The 24,705-nt window shown below is 37.5% G+C and overlaps 1 protein-coding gene across 1 annotated transcript in view; it reads left to right on the top strand.

Annotated features, from left to right (window-relative positions):
* The window catches only part of LOC111506190 (limbic system-associated membrane protein), a 1,118,878-nt gene that overhangs the window by 1,069,161 nt on the left and 25,012 nt on the right, over positions 1 to 24,705 (top strand). The gene's annotated exons all lie outside the window — the stretch shown is intronic.

A 24,705-nucleotide genomic window follows, 5' to 3' on the forward strand; every position in this document is an offset into this window, starting at 1 on the left:
GTCTGAAATATAAAATATTGTTACTTATGTTTCCCTCTGGACATATGCATCATCAAATATAAAGTGATAACACACACGCTCTTATATTGCATCTTCTTTTCCTTCAAGTAAAAACGAAAATGAAATATTCAACGTTTGCAAAAAGAGATAGCTATACAAACGTGAGTCGTCGGCAATTTTTTCGATTTTAAGATCAATTGATGACGTGTACTATCGTTTTTTAACATGCTGGTAATTAAAGAAGTTCAATGATTCTAGTTCTTTTATACCACACCAATATTTTGTTTCCACATCTCATGAACTACAAATAAATATTATTATTATTTCATATTCTCAGTAAGTGCCGTTATAAATTTCAACCCCGACGAATTTCATGAAATTGATATATTATCATAACTTGTGACCCCATATTTTTCCGTATTCACTTCGTCGACTGATTTCTATCGGATACTATTGATAAAGCATGTGTGAAGATCCATGGACCGTACTGTGAATCAACCATGAAAATGTTGATTCCACAATATTCTATTATTTCGAGTACAATTTTCCCACATCTTACTACTCTCAGAAGCTCAGAAAAAATCAAGTTTTTCCACCATTTCGTGATGAACACGATAGAATATAACCTTTTGTGAAAGAAAATCAGCAATGAAAAATTTGATTAAATTGGCTGATACTTGATGAAAAATCATAAAGTATTTCAGTTACACTTTGATTATCGAGAGATATCCACTAAACATTTCAAAAAACCGCAACATGTGTTTCACTATACAGTACCGTGTTCATACTCTAGAACACGTCTAAAGAAGCAACGTATTGAGATTTTTTTAATCATTTACTGAAAATATCATAATGAAGCGTTATTTCAATATGAAAAAAGGAATCAGTGTTCATGAAACATGAGCAAATGTGGACCTCAATCATTTTGTTTTGGAATTAATTTTTTACAGTTTGAAGTTTATTTATTCATTTATTCATCTCATATACGGTTAACACCATTTCCTAAACGAATAAATGAAAGATCGACAAACAGAAATTGTTTAATATGCAATGCAATGAATAGTACTACAAACAGCGACTTTGTAGCGACCAAAACAACATCAAAGTAAATCTAAATGAGACGGGTTTCATATCATTTAAAGTTCATGCCACGTTCCTGAGAAAAACTTGCACATCGCATTTCTAGTTGCGAAGATAATTGAGAAATGAAACCAGGTGTTTCAGCTAGTGAATTCTCGAAATAACATTATTTTGCACAACCTTAGGAAAGGTAAATACTTTTACAAAATCAAAATAACGAAAGCTCATATTTCTCAACCCCGTTAATTATCTATTTCGTTTTTCAATACTCGAAAAATTACTCTTCAAATAGCGCATGCATACAGCAACATTTGACACAATGAATACTCACAAACGGTACATAATTCTAAATAAATTGAACACTGTTGAATGGAAATAACGAAAAATAATATAATGTTATTTCCTTTGTAGTACCTTGCATGTTTTTAAATATTTATACTATATACCCTTGCTCGGAGCAAAGCAGTATGTATATTGAATTTTTCGAAATGGTGGTGGGCATATGGAATGCCCAAGTTCTAGTGAAAATACCAAATCATTGTCTCGCATGTGAGACTTACCATTTCGTACGTACGTGTGGCAGATACCTGACGCAAAAAAGGAACCATCTGATGCCACTCTGAAAGTTGAAGGAAATTCTTCAGACGCCTATGCAGCCGTGTCAAGTGGGTCAGTTCAGATGGAGAGAACCGTCTGAGAATCTCGAACAAACCACCACCATGCCTCCTTGGATATGGGAGTCATGTGATGGAATCTTTCTCATACGGTTGATGTGATCAGAAGCTAGAATCTGGTTCATACACCCCAGCTCATTTGCGAGCAGTCTCCTTCCTGCTGCTCGTTACTTCAGTGAGATTGATATCTCAACTTGTAGAGTTGGAAGTCACCCTCTGGAACCTGAACTCCCTTTCTATCGTTTTTGTTTGTTTCACCTGATTCTACTGTTTATATTGTATGCATGGCGTTTCTCTATACCTGAATAACACGGGTTTGTAAAGCGAACTAAGTATATGTATGTGTAATATCAGATATTTTGTGTTTTTATGTATCTGTATTTGAATAATAATACACTTACCAGAACAGCCTATCGGCAACTCTTGGAGATGGTCTCTGGTTTTGCCAATCAATTTCATGTAATCTGGGGTCGAATCTGTTCGAATTTACTCAAAGTTGTTCTGGGCGCAGTTTTTCAGAGAAAAATCCAAGTCACCGTTCACCGTTACCCGCAGAGAGACGTTCATAAATTGTGAAGAGGATATTATTCTCTCTACAGTGATCCCCAGAATTGTCGACAAACAATTAGGCCTTTTCTTCATCGGTATAGACGATACCCTGTTCTCCATATAATGGAAGACATGGTTTTAAGCGGCTGTTTCTCAGTACCTTCTGCATTTTTCATGCAGACTGATTTTTGATGTTGAGTTCTGTCAGACAGATTGACCATTGTCGGTTTTGAAGGGTTAGCAACTCTTGCCGCAAAATAATACTGCCTGTGTGCATATACCTTTTGTCCATTGGGGCAAGTATTCACTAGTACATTCTCTTTAGGTACCTTTTGATCCTGATGAGCTCCATTATCTGTAATGTCATCTGATCCAATAGTTTGAAACGTGAAACTGAGACGACCTACGCTTCGCTCCATGAATTGCTGGATCACTTAATGATATCGAGTCGTATCATCCTCAAGGTCAGTCGTTGTTCCGATTCGGTTACTTCAAGCTGCTTTGCCAGCTGCTTCGCCAGCTTGAAGTAACGGTTTTTGGTCCTTGTGCTACACCAGGTCGATCCTCACTTATTAGTGTTGTACTTGTTGTTGAAGGTGGTTGTAGTTGTTGAAACCGGGGATGCGCAAGATGTCCTGCGCGGCTCTCAGCTTGACTTCCTAAAAATCTACAACATCGATAGCAAATAACGATAGCAGTTCCATTATATCCACGCAGTCTGTGACACCATTGACGTTTTCAGTCCCATCCAAGACTTTCTGGAATCCGCTGTGCTACCTTCAACAGTTCTAGGTTATTATGAAAGGGCAGTCAAATAGGTGTTCCATCATGAAGATGTTTTTTTTTCATATGTGTTATCCTTCACCACCTTCAGAAGAATTACCTGAAAGATGCTTTCTGAATTGAAATTTTTTCATTAAATACCGATTCATTTGGGTAAACAAATCATTATGAGTCATTAAACTCAATTCACAATTTCCTGTCAACAAAATATAGGAAAATTTCCTATTGAAAGGTCCATCAGTAACTGCAGTATATACTCGTAATTTTGACCATTTGAAACTATTTGCTATAAAGCCACAGAACTTCTTTCACGATGGAATTATAAACTTTGTCATTTTTGTCATATAATTCGAATAATGTCCCAATTCATTCCAGAGAAACGTAAAATAACTATTGCCACTGAAATTTTACTGAAATGAAAACATACATATTGAATTATTATTCTAGGACACCAAGTTTGTTTTCCCTTCTATAGCTTTTGTTGTCAATAACAGAGTTTTAAATTTCATCTGAAAACCATTTACAATTTTGATATGTTACAATATCACTTGTGAAATTAGATTCATGTCTAAACAAAAAATGTCGATGAAAATCATGTTGTTCTCTCAAGTCACCCTGGAAAAAACGTCAAAGCATTGTCTCTTTTTCTAAATGTTACAGTGAATTTTGATTTATGTTCACGATATTTATTTTTGTTGAGAATTCAGATAATTCTTTACAGCCTTAGAATCATGTATTATTGGTATGGATATTCTAGGAATTTTGTGTTTTGAAAAACTTTCACCTAATTTTCATGTAAAGATACAATTTTTTTTCGCTTCCATTTGACAAAAGTTAACATTTTGAACATAACTACTATTCCTGATCAACTTTCCTGAGTTATATCAAGTTGTATTCTTTTAAAGTACTGTATTTGTGAAAGAAATCGATATTTTTGTCCTACCCTAAATGCTGTTTGACTTGAAGCCAGTCTAATTGGTTACCAAACATACATTAATTTCAAACAATATTCAAAATTTGATTGTTGAACGAATAAACATTCCATCTTTTACAAACTTGAAGGACCTCGTTGTGGAGCGAGTCATTATTCCGTTCAATGGAAATATCCATGATGTAATCAGTCCACTATCCAATGAGATTGATGTCAATGGAACTGTTATGCGAAGAATTTCAAACAGAAAATAGATTCGTTCCTATCACACCCAACTGACGTAGAATAATGAAAATCGTATAGACCCGTTGATGTTATTTTCGATAAGAGCATTTTGACAAGACAAACAAATGATGATGTTTTAGAATTTCCTATCCTTGTTAGGGGTTTTATATGGCAATAATCTTCAAATGATAGTTCAAATAAAAATTATTAACTAGATGATCCACTTAGTAAAATTTATGTTAGATTTTTTTTCAATGAAAGAAATAAATACATAGTGCTTTATTCTAGAAGTTTACAATTCTGAGAACTGAATCGAGGAGAAATACATACAGGGTTATTAAAATTCGAACCTCGCCATTGGGATTTCCTAAACTAAAGAAAAAAAGTCAAAGCTTGAATTGGGGCAGAGTTGGGTTTTTGTGCCTAACAAAATACTGTTTTGAAACTTGAAAAATTCCGAGTATTTCCGGAAATATATGAAAAAACTGAAAATCGTAATTTTCGTTTTTATTTTTTCTCTCGTTATTTGACAACATAGCTCAAAACCAAAAACAAGTTTTCATTGAAGTAGGGTGCTAATGCCGACTGAACGCCTCCCCCCACCCCTTTTGACCTTGAGACGTCACACGACCTTGAATGACGTCACCTAACCTTGAACGTCGTACACGTAGTATGAGCTTGAATGCGGTGTTTGACCTTGAGTGTGGGGTTTGACCTTGACGTTCGACACTTCGACTACCTTGAGCTTGCTCCATGGCATTGAATGTTGACCTTGAATGAAATCGTGACGTGTACAGAATATAACCTTGAACAGTGGGCGTTCGGCGTTGTCCACTCCCTTGTTGGTAATTCCTATATAAGTTCAGAATATCGTATGACGTCACCTAACCTTGAACGTCGTACACATAGTATGAGATTGAATGCGGTGTTTGACCTTGAGTGTGGGGTTTGACCTTGACGTTCGACACTTCGACTACCTTGAGCTTGCTCCATGGCATTGAATGTTGACCTTGAATGAAATCGTGACGTGTACAGAATATACAGTGGGATTAGTCGTTGCGGTGTTTGACCTTGAGTGTGGGGTTTGACATTGACGTTCGTCACTTCGACTACCTTGAGCTTGCTCTGTGGCATTGAATGTTGACCTTGTAGCTCTCATTTGGGTTATGGTGGGGGGGAGGAGTTGGGCTTTTATAAGGAGTGTGGTGTGAACGTTTCACTCATTTCAAATTCTCCTTATCGTACGGTATATATTTCTATATACAAGATGTATTCGTGCGTTGATTGTAAAAAAAGTTTCACTCGTAGTGACAACCTACGTCGTCATCAGCGGGATTCCTGCACACCCGCAAATGGTGATGGACCTCCAACATCGAAGAGGCAACGGTTGACACCCCCAGCACTTCCAACACTGCAAACATGCGTTTGCTGCAATTTGACTATTGCAAGCGATCAGATGAATGTACATCGGAGGACGTTGCAGCACAGAACAAATGCATGTGTTCAATATGGGGAAGGTGTGAAAATTGTCAATACAGCTTTCAAGTGTCGAATTGTGAGCTACCGAGTGGACAGTGAAAACCACCACATGGATTACCCAACATTCTTCAATGAAATTAAGCAGAAAGTAGTGAAACTACTCGAAGAAGTGTTGGATATCCATAAATGCATGAAAGTGAACATGGAAGTGTTTGGGCGGTACAGTCTGCAAACTAAGGATCTTTCAGACATCAAATCATTTAATAGTCCCAATGAAGTAATTGATCAATCGAATGATTTGGATGTGGTTTATAGCAGTTTTGCAGATAGTTTAACTGTTAAAGCAGCGGAATTTCAAGATCGGGATTCAGGTATGTGATCTAGTCAAAATGTTGATGATGATGGACTTATAGAGAAAACCTATATTTTCAGGTTGGACCATTGAGAAAATTTCGTACTTGGAGGTGAATATCAACAAGTATAGCCCCTTCGGAGGGTCTTCATACATCAAATTGCCAAGGTTCATCGAATTGAAGAAAAGTGTGGTGAATGTTCTTAATCAAGATCAGTGCTGCTTTGCGTGGGCTGTGACTTCAGCTTTATACCCTGCCAGTCAGAAACTTAATGAAATTTCATCATATCCCCACTTCTCAACCGTCTTGAATGTAGCAGGTATGGAATTTCCAGTTAAGTTGAAAGATATTCCTAAGTTTGAGGTTATGAACGATTGCTCTATCAATGTTTATGGGTTGGAAAATGTTTTTAAAAATGGTAGAATTGAATATGAAGTTGTGGGTCCGTTACACTATTCTAAACGTAGATTAAATAGTCATGTTAATCTGTTGATTATTACAGATGATTCTGGTAATAGTCATTATTGTTGGATTAAGGATTTATCGAGACTAGTATCATCACAAATATCTGCCCGTGGTCATAAAAAGTATTTTTGTGATGGTTGTTTATTGTACTTTGATAATGAACGAACTTTATTGCGACATCAGTTGAATGATTGTAATCACATATCGACAACGACACCATCCACAAATTTCAGGGTTGATAAATTTGGTAAAAGGGTACCTGAGAATATTTTGAAATTTGAAAATATCGAGAAACAGTTGAGGGTTCCATTCGTTGTATATGCTGATTTCGAATCTATTCTGAAACCAGTGCATACTAATGAGCCAAATCCTGCTAACTCTTATACAAATCGAACATATCTTCATGAACCATATGCTTTTTCTTACCTCATAAAGTGCTCTTTTGATGATTCTATATCTAAATTTGTACTATATAGAGGTGCTGATGCAGCTAAAGTGTTTGTGTCAAACTTGGAGGCTGATGTCACCAATATTTATCACAAATATTTGAAGAAAGTCATTCCAATGAGTCCATTGACTGATGAGGAAGAGCATGATTTCAATATTGCCGCCACATGTGGTATATGTGGAGAACCATTTGGTGATGGTGATATTAAGGTGCGTGACCACTGCCATCTAACGGGGAAAAAAAGAAATGGAGCTGCACATAGTATTTGTAACCTCAATTTCAAATTGCCCAACTTTATACCCATAATTTTTCATAATCTCAGTGGGTATGACTGTCATTTGTTCATAAAAGAGTTATGCACAAACAAAACAAAAGTTGATGTCATTGCTCAAACTAAAGAAAAGTATGTTTCCTTCACGAAACATATAATTATGGAGAGAATAGTAGATCACAATGGAGTGACGAAAAATAAGTTTTTGAAATTAAGGTTCATCGATAGTTTTAAATTTATGGCTGCTTCCCTTCAAGAGTTAGGTGACAATTTAGATGAAAAACATTTTGTGGAAACAAGAAAATATTTTCCGGAACAGGATAAATTCAAACTTATGAGGCAGAAAGGTGTTTTTCCGTACAGTTTTATCGATTCTTTAGATAAATTAAATTATTCTAGTATACCATCAAAGGTGGACTTTTATGATAAATTAAATGAAAAACATGTTTCTGATGAGGATTATGATAGAGTAAAGCAGGTATGGAACACATTCAATTGTCAAGATTTGGGTGAATATTCTGACATATACCTAAAATCTGATGTTCTACTGTTGTGCGATATTTTTGAAAATTTTAGAAATATGAGTTTAGATACATATAAATTGGATCCTGCTCACTATTTCACTTCTCCAGGTCTTTCTTGGGATGCTATGTTGAAGTATACGGGTGTCAACTTGGAATTATTAACTGATATCGATATGGTGCATTTTCTCCAAAACGGTATACGTGGTGGTGTAAGCCAGTGTTCGGAGAGAAAGCATATTGCAAACAATCAGTTTCTTCCAAATTATAATCCCGAAGAACCTTCATCTTTCATAATGTATTTGGATGCAACAAATCTGTATGGTCATAGCATGTCTCAATCATTACCTTTTGGTGGGTTCACTTGGTTGACCGCCAGTGAAATATGTCAGTTGGATATCAATAGTATTCCAGATGATAGCCCCCAAGGATACATACTTGAAGTAGATGTGCATTATCCTGTCGAGTTACACGATCTACATTCGGATTTACCATTTTTGGTTGAAAGTATTATACCACCTGGTTCAAAGTCCAAAATACCCAAACTTATTCCTAATTTGAATGATAAAAAGAAATATATCGTTCATTATAGGAATTTGAAACAAGCGGTCCGTAATGGTTTGATGGTGATGAAAACTCATAGAATTCTCAGATTCAATCAGTCACCGTGGCTGAAAAAATATATCGATTTAAATACAAATTTGAGAAATAAGGCTACCAATAAGTTTGAGAAGGGTTACTTCAAATTGAATATAAATTCCATATTTGGCAAAACGATGGAAAATGTAAACAATAGAAGAGACATTCGAATTGTCACACATTGGGAATCCATAAGAAGAGGTATGGGTGCCAATGCTTTGATAGCTCGTCCCAATTTCAAAACATTATCCATATTTTCGGAAGACTTTGTCGTCATACATATGGATAAAGTTAAGGTTTGTTATAATAAACCATTGTATTTGGGGTTCAGTATATTGGATATGTCGAAAACAGTCATTTATGATTTTTTCTATGATGTCATCAAAAAACATTACGGACCACAAGCTTCTCTTCTCTATACCGATACGGATTCTTTGATACTGAAAATAATGACGGATAATTTTTATAATTTTATGATTGCAAATGTTGACAAATTTGACACTTCTAACTATAGGTTGGGTAATAAATTCAATGTGCCAGTTAGCAAATCGGTGATTGGAAATATGAAGGATGAACTTCCGAGTGATCCCATCATCAGTTTCCATGGCACCGGTGCGAAAGCATATCATGTACAAAGTGTGTCTGATGAAATAAAGAAAGCAAAAGGTATTAAAAAATCCGTTATAAAAAATCAAATTTCAATTGAAGATTACATTAGGATTGTTGAAACAGGCGGTATAATATTTAGAAAGATGAATGTATTCAGGAGTGATTTACATGATATTTACACGTTGATGTGCAATAAAGTCGCGCTATCACATAATGATGATAAGCGATTCATCATTCCTAATACCACCAAGACATTACCTTGGGGCCACAACGATATTGAATTCTATCAGACAAGTTCCGAACAAAATTTAAGAATTCTTTTGAATGTACTGAAAGATGAAAACAGTATAAGTGACAAGAAATTAAATTTACTCATTGCCTTATTGGAAGAGCAATCGAGTAATTGAATTTTTTCACTCATTACCTGGTTTGTTCAACAAATTGTAAAATTCATACTTGTCGAATATTTCAAACGAATTATCCTACCCCACTTCCACCCCCACTCCCATTCCCACCCGAAGTGGTAGGGAGCATACGGCTATAAAACATGAGGAGGAGGCCACAGTTCATCATTCGATTGCAGTCTTCCTTCGAAAGAAGCAGCCAACCTGAGATACCTGCCAGCCAACTTAGTTGAAAATTCCAAGCAGCTTGATGTAAGTACACACTTCCATACTATTTATATTATATTGTCTAATATTTTCATTTTCTCTTTCTAGAATCATGTCTTTTCTGAGGAATGCTCTGATGACCCCGATTACCACTCTCAGTGAGAGACAGTTGGAGGATGTAGAGCGGAGGAGGGTGGTTGTCCTACAGGACATCATGGTACAACCACCAGCTGCAACACCAGCTGCAGCTCCCATTCCACCACCGGGGATGACTTCCACCCAGGAAGTGGCGGCTCCCATTCCACCACCGGGGATGACTTCCACCCAGGAAGTGGCGGCTCCTGACTTGAAGTTCTTTTTCGAGGACTTCAAACCAACCCCCGAGGAGGAGGAGATTGACCCCCCACCAACTTTGTCGACATTCAGTGGACCAACTTCTTCGTCAGCACCCCAAATTGAAGATTTACTGAATGTCTACAACCCGGACCTGGACGAGTCTCTGGCGGATTTATCGCATCTTCAAAGCTTCTTATCGCCCATCGAACCATTATCCCCCATCGATTCAGGGGATGAGTTCGAGAAACCGGTGAAGAGGGCCAAGAAGATGAAGAAGTCCGCACCTGTGAAGAAGTCCGCACCTGTGAAGAAGTCCGCACCTGTGAAGGTATCCAAAGCCAAAGGTGGGAGGGGTGGTAAGTTGAGTGCTTTTCGCAAAAAGTGTGAAAAGAACTCACCTTACGGTGGTTGGCCTACAGCACCCCTTCCAGTGATGGAGGTGCAGAACTTGGTGGAAGTCGTCGCCCAGGTCCATCGGGATGCGTCACCCCCTCCAGTCACCCCCCAGGTCCATCGGAATGCGTCACCCCCTCCAGTCACCCCCCAGGTACGTGTTGAGCATTCCGAACAAGAGGTTGGCCCGGAAAATGTCCTTTCACAGACTGTGGTAGAGGGTAATAAACTCAAAGAGTCTATTACCTATGCACAGTCTGTGAAAAAGAGATATTTGAGGGAAAAGAAGGTTGTGGATGGTTCTGATTCCAGAAAAAGGGCCTTGATGGCGGATATTTCCACCATCGAGGCCCAGAAACTGGAATTAGAGAAGCGACTCTCTATGCTTAGGGCGAAACTTCAAGAAGAAGATTCGCAACAAGGAAAGAGTTTGGCTTACATCCAAAAATATGGACCTCTTGTTCAGGAATGGGATGCCATGTGCCAGGGGTTCCTTAATACCTAACCCCTTTTGTAAATATATTTTTGTTTAGTTTAAGTTAGATGTATGTTTAGAATAAAAAAATTGTAATTTTAGGAATATAATGAAAACTTGCATGTTAATTTTAAGGTTATGAATGTTATGAATGAAAAAATAAAATAAGGAATATTGGAGTGCATATCTATTTTGGTTGTTGCACACAAAATACTGCGTGGTTGGGGCAGTATTTATTCCTTCATTCTAGTCATTTTCTAGTCACATGTAGTATATAGAATAAAATTAGTTAAATAGAATAATTGTATAGAATTTCCATCATTTGAAAGTGTGTGAATTGTAAAATAGTTATTTTTTCTAGAGAATAAATAAAAGTGATTCTAGTAATGCTCTGAGTATAATTCCAAAACTTTTGACACTTCTCTCATCATTACTTCTCTCAACATTATTCAAACAAATTTCATTTATGTGAATGTGTAAAAATGAAATCATGAATCTAATGAATATTATATTGGATTTATTCCCCAATTCTCACATCAATACTTGAATAAATAACCTAGTGGGTCTTTATTTTTCACATATTCCCCCTCCCTTACTCTACCCCACTTTCTTCAAATCATATAAATAAGATTGTATTCTCAATATTCTTCAACTTGTTCGTTCATCATGAATCAAGCAACACCAATTATTCGGGAAGCTGATTCCACCAGTGAACCTCATTTTGCCCCACCAGAGAATTGGTCCTATGGTGACATTCAAGTTGCTGTAGTTGATTCAACATCTCCCGATGATGAATTCGATGGGTATTCAGATACAACAATAGAGCTGAATGAAGAACAAGATGTAACCTCAGACGAAGATGAATTTGAACATGATGAATTTGCCAGCCCAGAACTTGTGGATCAACTGTGGCTCGAAGATCATCAAATCGCTCCACCAAATATCATCGTGGTGGTTGATTCTCCCGAACCTGACATCATCATTATAGATGATGATGATGATGATCAGGTAGGTTAGGTTAGGTTTTCCTCGGAGTGCACATAGTACCTGGTTGGTGCACACGGAATGCTGCGTGGATGGGGCAGCATTCAACCTAACCACTCTATTTGGTAGTAGTGAAAAAAATAGGGCTATATCGGTACACCCTTGCGGTGAAACGTTAGTTGTTTCGCTATAAAATGAACTAATTAGAAAATGGAAACAGTTAATCATTATCTTTGAATATCTTTGGAACATTATTTCAATAATGTTGATAAAAATTCGTATCATAAAGAAATTTCAAGCAATGTATATTCGGATAAGTAACGAAGGGAAAGGTTGTATAGGCGATCGCGAAGCGATCGCTTCGCGATCGTGAAGCGATCGCTCAGCAGGCCGCTTCGCGGCCTGGGGCGCTCAACATCCACCACTTGCATCCGGGGCGCGTTTTTTGCGACCCCCACCTCCCCCCCTACTCCGCCTCCCACTATACCCCCTCCTGTGCAAGAGTATAAATGTAGGAGTTCCTCAATGTAATCTTCAGTTGAGTAGCTATCGTCAGCATGTCAACATACCAGGAAGCCGATTCCACGACCGGACCCCAGGCGGAAGAACCTACAGCGCCACTCCCGGATCTTCAGTTGGAGGATTCCGATATGGAGAATCCAGATATGGAGGCCGATTCAACCACCACGCCTCATCACCCTTCCACATCTTCGGTCCAGGTACTGCATGTGACCAGTACCGAAGACCACTCCGAAGACTCTTGCAGCTCGGATGATGATGATGACGATCTCTGGGACGACGACGCATTTGCGGAGGAAATGGCGTTTTCTGAGGGTTCGGTGATGTGGCAGTACTTCCCCCGACCCGATGACAGCGACGACGACGACGACTTGTAATCCTTTCCTTTTTTTTCCCTATTTTTTTCCCTATTTCACCCATCCTTTATCCTTCCTCGGAGTACACATTTTGTTTGGTTGGTGTACACGAGACACTGCGTGGTTGGGGCAGTGTCTACCTCCCTCTCTCCTTTCCACCTTTGAAATAAATATTCTGAATTACAATACCAATTACTCTTATTGACTACTCTGAATAAACACCCCTCGAATTTGAAATATTGTCTTATGAAAATTATATTTCCAAATCTTGACATGAATTCTGCAATTGTTCAGATAAGAGAGAGCTAGTATGTTATCAAACAGATTCAAATCCACTCGGACGCTTAAACAATCATTTTTCAATGTGATTTATTTTACAAAGATAAGATATTCAGAGAACTTACATATTCTATAACACATTTGTGCATACCTCATATGTATATGGATGTACATTTTAGAGGTATATCCATATATTACAAACTACTCTTCGTATGATTATGTGACACTCAAAATATTCTATTTCTTTGACTGAGTGATCAATCTTATTATTAGATATCTACACTTTGTTTGTAGCTCTGAAAAGAGCTGTATTTTTGTTGACCCGAAAGTCCACGGTAACTGCTCCGCAGATGGGGTGTTGTTGCAATCTCATTATGAGATATCTACTCTTTGTTTAAATAATGTAGCCCTGAAAAGGGCTGTTTTTTTTTGTTGACCCGAAGGTCCACGGTTACATCTCCAGAGGTGGGGTGTTGTTACATATGATACAGACGGCTATTCTCCTAAAGTTGGTCAAAGGCCTATCACATGCTTTACACCATGTTTGCCCCATCTCCATGAAGCGGGCGGTGTAATGAATGTCGACGTGCTCATAATACCCTCCATTGTTATTCCGCACAGAATAAAAGCGGAAGCAACACCAACACAACTTCTCTATTTCACCGTCAATCGTTTTGATCCTGACATGGCTATCCGTTACACAATACAAATCTAACGGATCATCCAATGTCTCAGTGATATTCAACCACTCAACATTGCCAATAACTACTCCGCTGTCGTCAGTCTCGTGAGTCGAATCTGTTGCGATACCTTCATCTTCTTCTTCAACAAGACCTTCTTCATCATCATCAATGTCTAAATCCCCAACACCTTGCTCAATTGCCTCATCGTCTTCGATATTTAAGCCACCTTCTGCACCTTGCTCATTCACCTCATACTGCATATCTCCACCATCATTTTCTTCGTCAACACCCACTATCTGTCCAACGTCTTCAAACTCTTCCACCAGCTCATGGTTATTAATATCTCTCTGAGATAATAATGCTAACACAGCAGCTCTCTGGGCAGACATATTAATGTATTCTTGTGGTGATACTTGAATACTGACTGAAGTTTACAATCACTCACCGATTTTTATATGATTTTTGACAGTGGTGGTGGTAGCTCCCTCCACTCTACCCCACTCTTCACGGTACCTGTTTATAAGAGGGAAACATGGGAGCGTGAGAGTGTAGTTAAATTCATCGATTGAATATTTGTACATCTATCAGTGAATATGTCTTTCCCTAAAGAGTGGGATACAAAACCGACAATACGCGGCTTTCCAATCAAAATTGGCAAACATATAGTGTGTTACAACTGCCATGGGTATTGGCCTGAAACATATATCAACCCATGTACCGGCCTGTGTCGTAGATGTGTTGTGGCAAGGAATCCAGACCCACTTCGGAAGAGGATAAATGGTTCAACTCTAGAAGTAAGTGACTACCGCCAGCAGTGCAGAGAATGTTCGAAAGAGATTATGTGTAATAATATGGGCATTTCAAGGAATATATGCATAAATTGTGTAGCGACTTGCGATACATTAGTCCAGCGATGTCTACAATGTGGTGAATATAGTGTGGATTGTTGGAACAATTTATGCAGTGCTTGTAGAAATGATTGGCAATTGTGTGAGAATGTCGGCCAATTTCACCCCAACAGAGATGTCCACTTTCGAGAGTGCTGGTGTCTAACCCATGAAGAGCGGATAGAGAGACGGAGGATTCATGGAAATCTTATGCTAACATACACATCTTGAAGTGATTTCAATATGTTGAATTTATGAAAAATAAAACCAATAGTTTACATATTACTTGCATCATTTCTAAGGTTATTATTCTATTTAGTTTTTAATAAATAAAACAATTTTAATACACTATTTTTTTATTTTTTATCTAATATTGAGTACAATCATGATAATGTCATTACACTAAAGAATTTTCATCGATCCATGAGTTGTGATCTTCAGAGAACCCCAGCCACTTTACATAGAGGCGATGTCCTTTTCTTTTTAAAACTCGCTCCACCAAATACGTATTGGGATCTTTCGTTTTATTCAACTCCAGCCCATAAAAACAGCCTTTGATTGGTTGCCCATTCACATCTTCTAATGCATAAGTTATAGGTTCTGTATTATTAACTTTCACAACTTTGAATATTTCAGCTGTAAAATTTGCTGTATAACCTTTATCGAATGCATTTTTATATTTGCTGATTCGAACACTATCCCCAATTTTAAACGTATTTTTTTTACGTTTCACATGTGGACTCTTAGATTCGGCATACATTGACAATTTAGTAGACTGTTTCACATCTGCAGGTTTCATACCAATCGTACGATGAACTTTGTTGTTATACTGACGAGTAATTCTAGGAAGAATGTTCAACCACTTGTAATGACCTTGAAGTGAAAACTCCTTATAAAGCCAACTCTTCAATGTTCTGATTACTCGTTCTGCAATTGCAGCTTTTTTTGTGCTGAATGTTGAGTAATGATTGATGTTGTGTTTCTTCATTAACGATGAGAATTTCGAATTATAGAACTCAGTACCATGATCAGATTGTAAATTTTTTGGAGTATATTTAGCATCTTTCAACACGCTTGCCATAGCTGCAGTAACTGAATCACCAGTTTTATTCTTCAACGGCCTTGACCATACAAACTTTGAATAACAGTTGATAACTATAAGGATGTACCTACATCCCTCATTTTCTTTAGAATATGGTTGCATTTCCATCAAATCCATCTGCCACAAGTCAGAAAAACCCTTTATTATTGTCTTCCGACGGGGGAAATTTCGACGCGCCGGCTTGTGTATTTCTTTCACAACCTGCCATTTTGCATTACTCATATTACTGCTCTAAGACTTCTTCAAGATGATAAAATTGAGGAATCACTTTTCTACTGTTCAGGTGCAAGTGTAACGATTGACTATTAAACTTCAATGACTCGCTCAGTAAAAGTATCAACCAACTTAGCTATTACGTCAGTTCGCTTTTCCACATTACTCAATTGATCAGCTAATGCAGAAGTGATGAGTGCATTTTTGTCAATGATTATTTGCACCTCATTATGTTTTGAATCAATATGTTTTCCGATGTTACGTAGCGTTGATGCAATGAATTCTTGGAAATACTTCAGAGTTGTCTCATTGACTTTTCTAATGTGATCGTCAACATATCCTTTAGTAACAGAATCTTTACTGTCTACAGGTTCACCAACATTTTGAAACCGCTTATTCTGAATATCATAATCACCATTTGGTGTGAGAATGAATCCAACACCAGATCTTCCAACTATTGGTTTACTAACACCACCTCTTCTACGACCAAATTTATCAATTGTGGTATGCATAGTTAGATCGTTTGTGATCGACTGAGCCAGTTTCACACATCATGTTCATGATATTGCGGTCAATAGACTAATCCTTCTTCACGTAATTCCTCAATTATGGCTAATATTTCATTATCATGTCCGGTATGTCCAGCCAGTCGTGAACTCCAAAGTAGTCGAAGGCGATCAATCAATTCTTCGAGTTCATTCCAATAAACATAATCTGTATGCTTATTTCTGATATATTTTTTCTGGGTGGGTATTTTGATCATGCCAGCACCTTCTCTACTAGGGTTTCCATTGGATAATAATGGTAGGATTATTTCTCTATATTTCTTCCAATTATTCGATAGAAGACCTTGTTTCCTCTCATTGTATTTATATGCAGCCTTTGTTAATTTGAGTATATCACCATATGTGGTCATATCGGAAGAGGGGATATTTCTCGATGGTACTTTCATGAATATCAAGTTATATAGTTTTGGAGTGCCCTGATAAGAGCCAATAGTTTTACCATTTTTCATAAACACAATTTTCTCATCGATAAATTCCACATCAGCTACTCCCATTTGTAAATTTCCCGTTTCAGTGTTCATGTGTACTCCAAAGACTGTATCGTAAGAGGGATTTCCTGATAGTAACTTTTTTATATGCTTTTGTACTTCATCACCATCATCGAATACATTAGGTGATTGTGAATCTAAAGTTGTCAATTGAGAGGTTTGAAGATCCTTCGAGGAAGCCCCTTCAAATTTCGGTTTCCACTCACTTTCAATTATAGTTTTGGCTGTTAATGGTGTAGCAGGCTTTGTTTTCTGCATCACTTGATTCATTTGAGATGCTCCTTCAGTATTGGCAGATATTACTTTCAAAGGTGTTATTATTGGCTCATAGATCCTCTCGAGTGCTGATTGACCACCTAGACGACTACTTTTGATATAATTGAATTTCTTCCGAACGGCATCCGTTGCTTCAATTAACTTTCTTTTTAAACATATTTCATCATCATTTTTTCCCTCCATAATTCACTCCAAGAATTTGTATAATGAAGTGTTATCTCCACTATCTAGCACTCAAGTGATTCAATTCTTCAAGAACGTCAAGGATATATGAAAGCGTCGAATCCTTTTCGATAACGTCCATTTACCACTTCTCGATCCTTATCAATTACTAAAAATCCATATTTATCTTCCCAACATCTCGCACACATATCTTGAAATTGCTTATATGTTACATCTGGTGATACATGGTCGGAAAAAATATGATTGAGATTCATATCATCTTGTTTGAACATTACGATAAAATTTGCATTATCTCGTATCAATTGCTTCGGAACTCGTGAATATGTTTGGGCTAAATAGAAACAATCCACATTTTTATGACGACCCATACTGAAATATGATCGTATAACATCCTGTTTCTCGCACATAACATCATCAAAAATGAATATCGAATCAGGTTTGGCGTCTGAAGGCTCTACTATTTCACCTGCATTATTGGCAAAAGTGTAAAAACCCAACCCTTCGATTGGAGATAATACTTCACGTAAATACTCGTATTTAGGTTGATAAAGAGACTTTGAATAAAGATAAACATTTGCGAATCGTAATCCTAGAGGATGCGTTAGCAAAGAAATCATAACATTTGTCTTGCCACAGTTAGAAGGTCCAATAATCAGGCCGCGAATAGAAAGTGGAAGTAAAGATCCGTGACGTTGTTTGACACCGCTTCCCGATCCACCACCCACTTTTTCATCGAAATTATCGATGGAAAATTGCTGCTTCTGCTTCAATATGCGCATTGTATGACAGTTGGAGACTATATAAGCAGGGTTCCACATCGATTCCTTTATTTAAATAGGGGTTATGAGTCGATGCAGATCTACTGAATTGCATTCAAATAAAACTGGTAGAGGATTGATCAATTCCCTCATCAATAATCTACCATTTGAATTACACTTACCTGGCTATCAGTATTGCGGTCCGGGCACCAAATTGCAGAAAAGATTGTTGAGAGGTGATTCGGGTGTCAATCAGCTGGATTTTGCATGCAAAAAACACGATATTGCATATTCACAGAACCCCGATAATCTTGCAGCTAGACACATAGCGGATAAGGAGCTTGCAGAAAGTGCTTGGAATCGTGTCAAAGCAAAAGACGCTACTATTGGAGAAAAAGGAGCTGCTTGGCTAGTTACGAATATAATGAAAGGGAAACGCCGATTTGGTATGGGTTGTGACTCATCTCCCAAGCAGTCACACATTCCGAAGAAAAAGCGTTCTATTAAGAAAAAAAAAGTTAAAAAAATATTGAAAGCTTCTAAGGTGATAGCTTTTGGTTCTGGGATCGTTCAGAAAGTGCGTGATGTTCTACACAAAGCGGGTGGAAGTGAATTTGTTGTCAAAAATTCTAAAAGAGCAGCTGAAATTGCACTCAAAGCAGCACGCAAATATATGAGGGCTGCAGGTGGGAAAAAGAAAATTCGCACACCGCGAATCATACCGATTCCTAAAATTGGTGGAATACTACCACTCATTCCAATTTTTGCTGGTTTATCAGCACTAGGTAGTTTAGCCGGTGCTACTGCTGGTATAACGAAAGCAGTTCAAGCAGCAAAAGCGAGTAGGGAGCAGTTGAGTGAGACAAATCGCCATAATAAACACATGGAGGCAATTGCTATAGGTAAACAAGGAAGTGGTATCTACTTGAAGCCTTACCGCAAAGGATTAGGAGTCTATTTGAAACCTCAAAATTCAAAAAACTCATAAATTTGCTACCTAAAAGAGCTCTCTCCAATATCGACCTCAACTATTACGCTAAGAAAATGACGATTCCATATTTTCGGGGGGTATATATGCGTGACGATTTACCAAAATCAGGACCACTCCGATATGAATCTGCCATAGTAAATTTGGATAGTCGACATGGTCAAGGGACACATTGGGTAGCATATAGAAAAAGGGGAACTTCGATAAAATATTTTGATAGTTTTGGCGATTTACCCCCTCCCAAAGAACTGATTCACTATTTTATATGGGTTCGAATCCTATCAATACTATCACATATAACTATAAGCGTGAACAACGATTCAACACAGTATGGTGTGGCTATTTGTGTTTGAAGTTTCTTCAGAACAAGACATGGAGTTAACACCAGTACAGGATAGGGAGAGTATCAAGAGGATGAGTCATTCATTGATCGCATATTCCAGAGTACGCACTTTACAAAAAATGAGTAAAGAACAACTCGCTGATATGCCGAAAGAGGTGTTGATTGGGTGTGCATCACATGAAATTGCATCTGTATGGGATAAGTTACCACAAAACCTACAAAATGATATTGATGTCTTGAAGTATCAGTACTGTCAAGAGCATTACAATGATTCCAGCGGTAGCAGTAGTAATTCCGATATGAATGATGGTCCACCTACAAGAAAAATTTTTTGTTGTTATTGTAAAGTGAATGATGTAAATGTAGTCACACATAATGATATGGATAGACCACCGAAAAAGCGACGATTGGTCCACAATTTCTGCTGTCAGCAATAAAAAGACATGAATCATCGAAAATTCGTCAGTCATGTCACGCACGTTTTCATTGTCGGGATACTCTAGCGAGTTGAGTGCCAACTTCTACCCACCCATCGAATTGGATACCAATAGTAATTATGGTCTGGGATTACATGGTTTCTACTCCTACAATTCCATATTCAATGTAGATGCTAAGAATAATGTTATCGGCTATTCGAAGACAATTATCTCACCCCCCACTATTATAAAAATTCCACCTGGGGCATATGAAATTGATGAAATTAATAAGGTGATTCAAAGATTCATGAAATCCAAAGAAGTGCAACTAGAAAATGGAATTGAAGAAAATATCGACGAAGTATTTCTCCTACGTGCAAACAACAACACTCTGAAATGTGAAATGCGATCGAAATATTACATTCATCTCAAACATGAAAACAGCATTGCTGAACTTCTAGGATTCGATGACAATGTTTTCAATTGTGGTGAAATACATGAATCAACATTGCCCGTGAATATCAATAAGGTGAGGATTATTCGTGTGGATTGTAATGTCACAGCTGGAGCATATTCGAATGGCGATGAAATCCATAGCATCTTTGAATTTGATATTGATGTAGAGCCCGGTTACAAACTCACCAAGGAGCCACAAAATATTATTTATATGCCAATCCGACCTGGTGGTCGTCAGTACCTCGACAATATCACTCTTCGCATATTGGATGATAATGGTAATCTGATCAATTTCAATGGTGAAAAAATAATAGTCAAATTGGAATTGATAAAGCTATAATAATCATCATTTCTCATATATTTATTCACAACATCGACGACAGTCATTAGTAACAATCATCGTTTCTCATACGTTGATTCAGAACATCGATGACTGTCATTAGTGTATCATAAAGAAAATGAGTAAAGGAAGCATCGATAAGTTTGGTCGCAGAAGTAAGGCAGTTTCAAATACTGTTTTGCGTGGGCAGCCTGGAGTTGGTTTCAAATTAACAACCGATGGAAACTTTGATATGGAAAATAAACGTTTGAAAAATATAGCAGAGCCTGAAGAGAGTACGGATTGTGTTAATCGAGGATATGTCGGTTTTTACATCTCAAAGATGAGAGGAGAATTAGATACTGATATTGACAAAATTAATTTGAAATTAGATGGAGTAGAAAAATATTCCGTATCAGTGAGGGAAGATCTCATTACGCTTGGACTGAAATTAGTAGAATTTGTAAAAAAGTATGAGCATATGGATAAGGATATCAAATCGCTGCAATCTGATTTGAAAAAACAACCCTCGATAAGCATTCAAACGATCGAGCAAAAACGATGGTGAGCGATGATCATCTGTGAAAAAAGTCAATATAAAGCTGAAGTTGATCAAATTGTTACTCAGTATTTGTTACTTCCTAACGCTGAGCAGGTGATATTCATTGATGGAACTATAAATTCTGCGATTATCGTTTCTAAAAATGGGGTTGTGCTTCAATAGTCAGCGATTGCCGCAGCGGCAGCAGTTGAGTCAGCATAATGTATTTGGTGGAGGTTATGATCATGTGCATTTAAAGAAGCGAAAATCCAGCAGTCGATTCATTCCACGTATATCTGCCAAACGGTCAAGATATAGAATAAGTGCTAGTAGCCTGAACTTTCTCAAATCTATTGGCTTGAAGGTGCGATATAAAAAATAGTAATAACATGGCGACAATCACCACAAGTGATAAATTGGAAGTGTTCGAGGAGCCCATGTTCGACCATTCCCTCATCAGCCTTCATGAGCATACATATAAGCCGTATGGTTCACCATATTACAAAAATTCAGATGAAATACGAATTCCAATCAATTATCAAGATCTCATACTCGATATTGCAGATAGTTACATTTATATCGAGGGGAAGTTCACACCATCTGATGCCACAAAGCGGTGCTACCTATCCAATAATGCTCTCGCCTTTCTCTTCGACGAAATTCGCTATGAAATGGGTGGTGAGCAAGTGGTTGTTGTTCGAAAACCTGGCATAACTACCACAATGAAAACGATGATATCATTTGGAAAAACGCATGCAAATTCGCTACTACCGATAGGATGGGGACTCGATGTGAATAAACAAGATATATTCGATCCCGTTAGCAATGTATTTAGTGGTAAATTACCCTTGAAGTATCTCATGGGTTTTGCTGAAGATTACAATAAGGGGATAATGAATGTGAAGCAGGAGCTCATTTTGATTATAGCTCGCTCATTCAAAAATTCATTCATTGGGGAAGTCGATGCAGATTTGGAAATCAATAAAATAGAATGGTGAATCAGGCACATTGTGCCGGAAGATCGACAGAAACTGAAACTATTGAATCGCATAAATAAAAATGGTAATAATGCTAAAGTGAAGGTGGCTTATCGTATGTGGGACCTTTATGAATTACCCACACTTCGTGATACATCCTCGGATATATGGGCGGTGAAGACAACCAGCAGCCTCGAAAGACCACGATATATCATCATCGGCTTTCAAAACACCGACCAATCCGAAAATATGTCAAAAGATGTAACGAAATTCACACATGTGAATATTAATAATATTCGACTATCTCTGAACTCTGAAGTATACCCATATGAGCGTTGGAATCTGGATTTCGACAAGAAGTTAGATTCATCAGCTTACTATGCATATGAAAACTTCCAACGTAGCTACTATTATAAAACTATGAGTGAACCGATGATGGATATTGGTAGCTTTCGCAACAACCCACTATTCATTATCGACTGCTCCCATCAACCCGAAGCTATGAAGTCATCCACTGTCGACATCAAAATAGAATTCGAAACACGCAAGGTGAAGTTTCCAGCAAACACCAAAGTATATGCACTCATCCTCCACGATGCTGTTCTATCATATAATGCTCTTAATGGCTCTGTTCAAACTGGATTGTAATAAGATTGACATGTAATATGCTATGAAATATTCGATATTGATGAATAATAAAACACTCAATAATTATGTTATATCTTTTATTCACCAAACAATTAGATACAAACAAATATGGATTGAAACATTATTTTATTCACAAACATATACAACAGATTTCAAATATTTACAACACCATCATTTATCGCTTCTTCCAGTTGCGGGTTGGGACTCTGTGGTTCCAATTGATATTTCTCTATGATATTTTGCGGTAGGTAGGTGCATATGTCTTGAAGAAAATGTTTCAAGTCTGCTTCAATTATTAACTCACAGAACTCATCCAAATTTCTACTCCCATATGAATATTTATGACACAATGCCACACCGAGTTCATACTTCTCACTAAGCTCCAAAAGTTTTCGCACCTCTTCAGCATCGTAACATACACTCAAATCATAATTTGATGAATGTAGAGCATCAAAACTCAGATCAGCCATCTCCCAAGCCATTTTTCTTATGGCGGAATCCAAATCCACTGCTTCCGGCCACTCTTGGGCTGAATATTGCATCCACATATTTATAGAATGGTGAGTTCTGAAAATTCATAAATGGCATTCATTAGTTTGCAAATAATATAAAAAAAAATACTCACTTGAAATCTGACTATGTCTATGAAGTGACCAAGTTGATACATATTTTATATTAATCTACCATATTTTCACTATTTACAAAAAAAAATCATAATTTCAAAATGTTCAATCTAAAACATTGAATTTCATCAATGATCGGGTTTTAGCACCAGGATAATCCTGCGAACTTTGACCCATATAAGTAAGTGTGAATTTGGCTTTGGATGAATTCACTTCACGAATGAAGTCTTCTGGTAATTGCTCTGTGACACGTTTTGGAAGCCATGCTTTAAAAGGAGTATCACTTTCCTCATCCAATAAAACTACTTGAATTGATTTACCATATCGTGTGGAATACATTGACATTTTTTCTATTTTATATTCTTTATCAATAACCAGAGCGTTTATAGGTTTCTGCTCTAAAGCTTCACTTTGTTGAATTATAGAAAAATTAATTTTTTCAATGTCAAATTTCAAATTATCCATATTCATAAATATAGTGAAATTACGGTTAATTAAAATAAAATATATATTCACCTCACTGACGAAAACGCCCTCTCGGATGGGTTGATACTCGTTGTCTTCACTTTGGAATTCGACAAATACTTCTGTTTACCTATTTGGGTATTTTAGAGTGTCTAAACTGAATGTGGAAGCATGATATTCTGAACTTATATAGGAATTACCAACAAGGGAGGGGGCAACGCCGAACCCCACTGTTCAAGGTTATATTCTGTGCACGTCACGATTTCATTCAAGGTCAACATGCAATGCCACAGAGCAAGCTCAAGGTAGTCGAAGTGTCGAACGTCAAGGTCAAACCCCACACTCAAGGTCAAACACCGCATTCAATCTCATACTATGTGTACGACGTTCAAGGTTAGGTGAGGTCATACGATATTCTGAACTTATATAGGAATTACCAACAAGGGAGGGGACAACGCCGAACGCCCACTGTTCAAGGTTATATTCTGTACACGTCACGATTTCTTTCAAGGTCAACATTCAATGCCATGGAGCAAGCTCAAGGTAGTCGAAGTGTCGAACGTCAAGGTCAAACCCCACACTCAAGGTCAAACACCGCATTCAAGCTCATACTACGTGTACGACGTTCAAGGTTAGGTGACGTCATTCAAGGTCGTGTGACGTCTCAAGGTCAAAAGGGGTGGGGGGAGGCGTTCAGTCGGCATTAGCACCCTACTCATTGACCTTTTTTTAGCTATACGGTTTCATGTTCATGTTTACTATACAACGTTTCGTCTTCTGGCAATCATTGCAA

The sequence above is a fragment of the Leptinotarsa decemlineata genome, unplaced genomic scaffold (assembly GCF_025532065.1).
Source record: "Leptinotarsa decemlineata unplaced genomic scaffold, Ldec_3_MD MMD2_tig00000035_RagTag_RagTag, whole genome shotgun sequence".
NCBI lineage: Eukaryota > Metazoa > Arthropoda > Insecta > Coleoptera > Chrysomelidae > Leptinotarsa > Leptinotarsa decemlineata.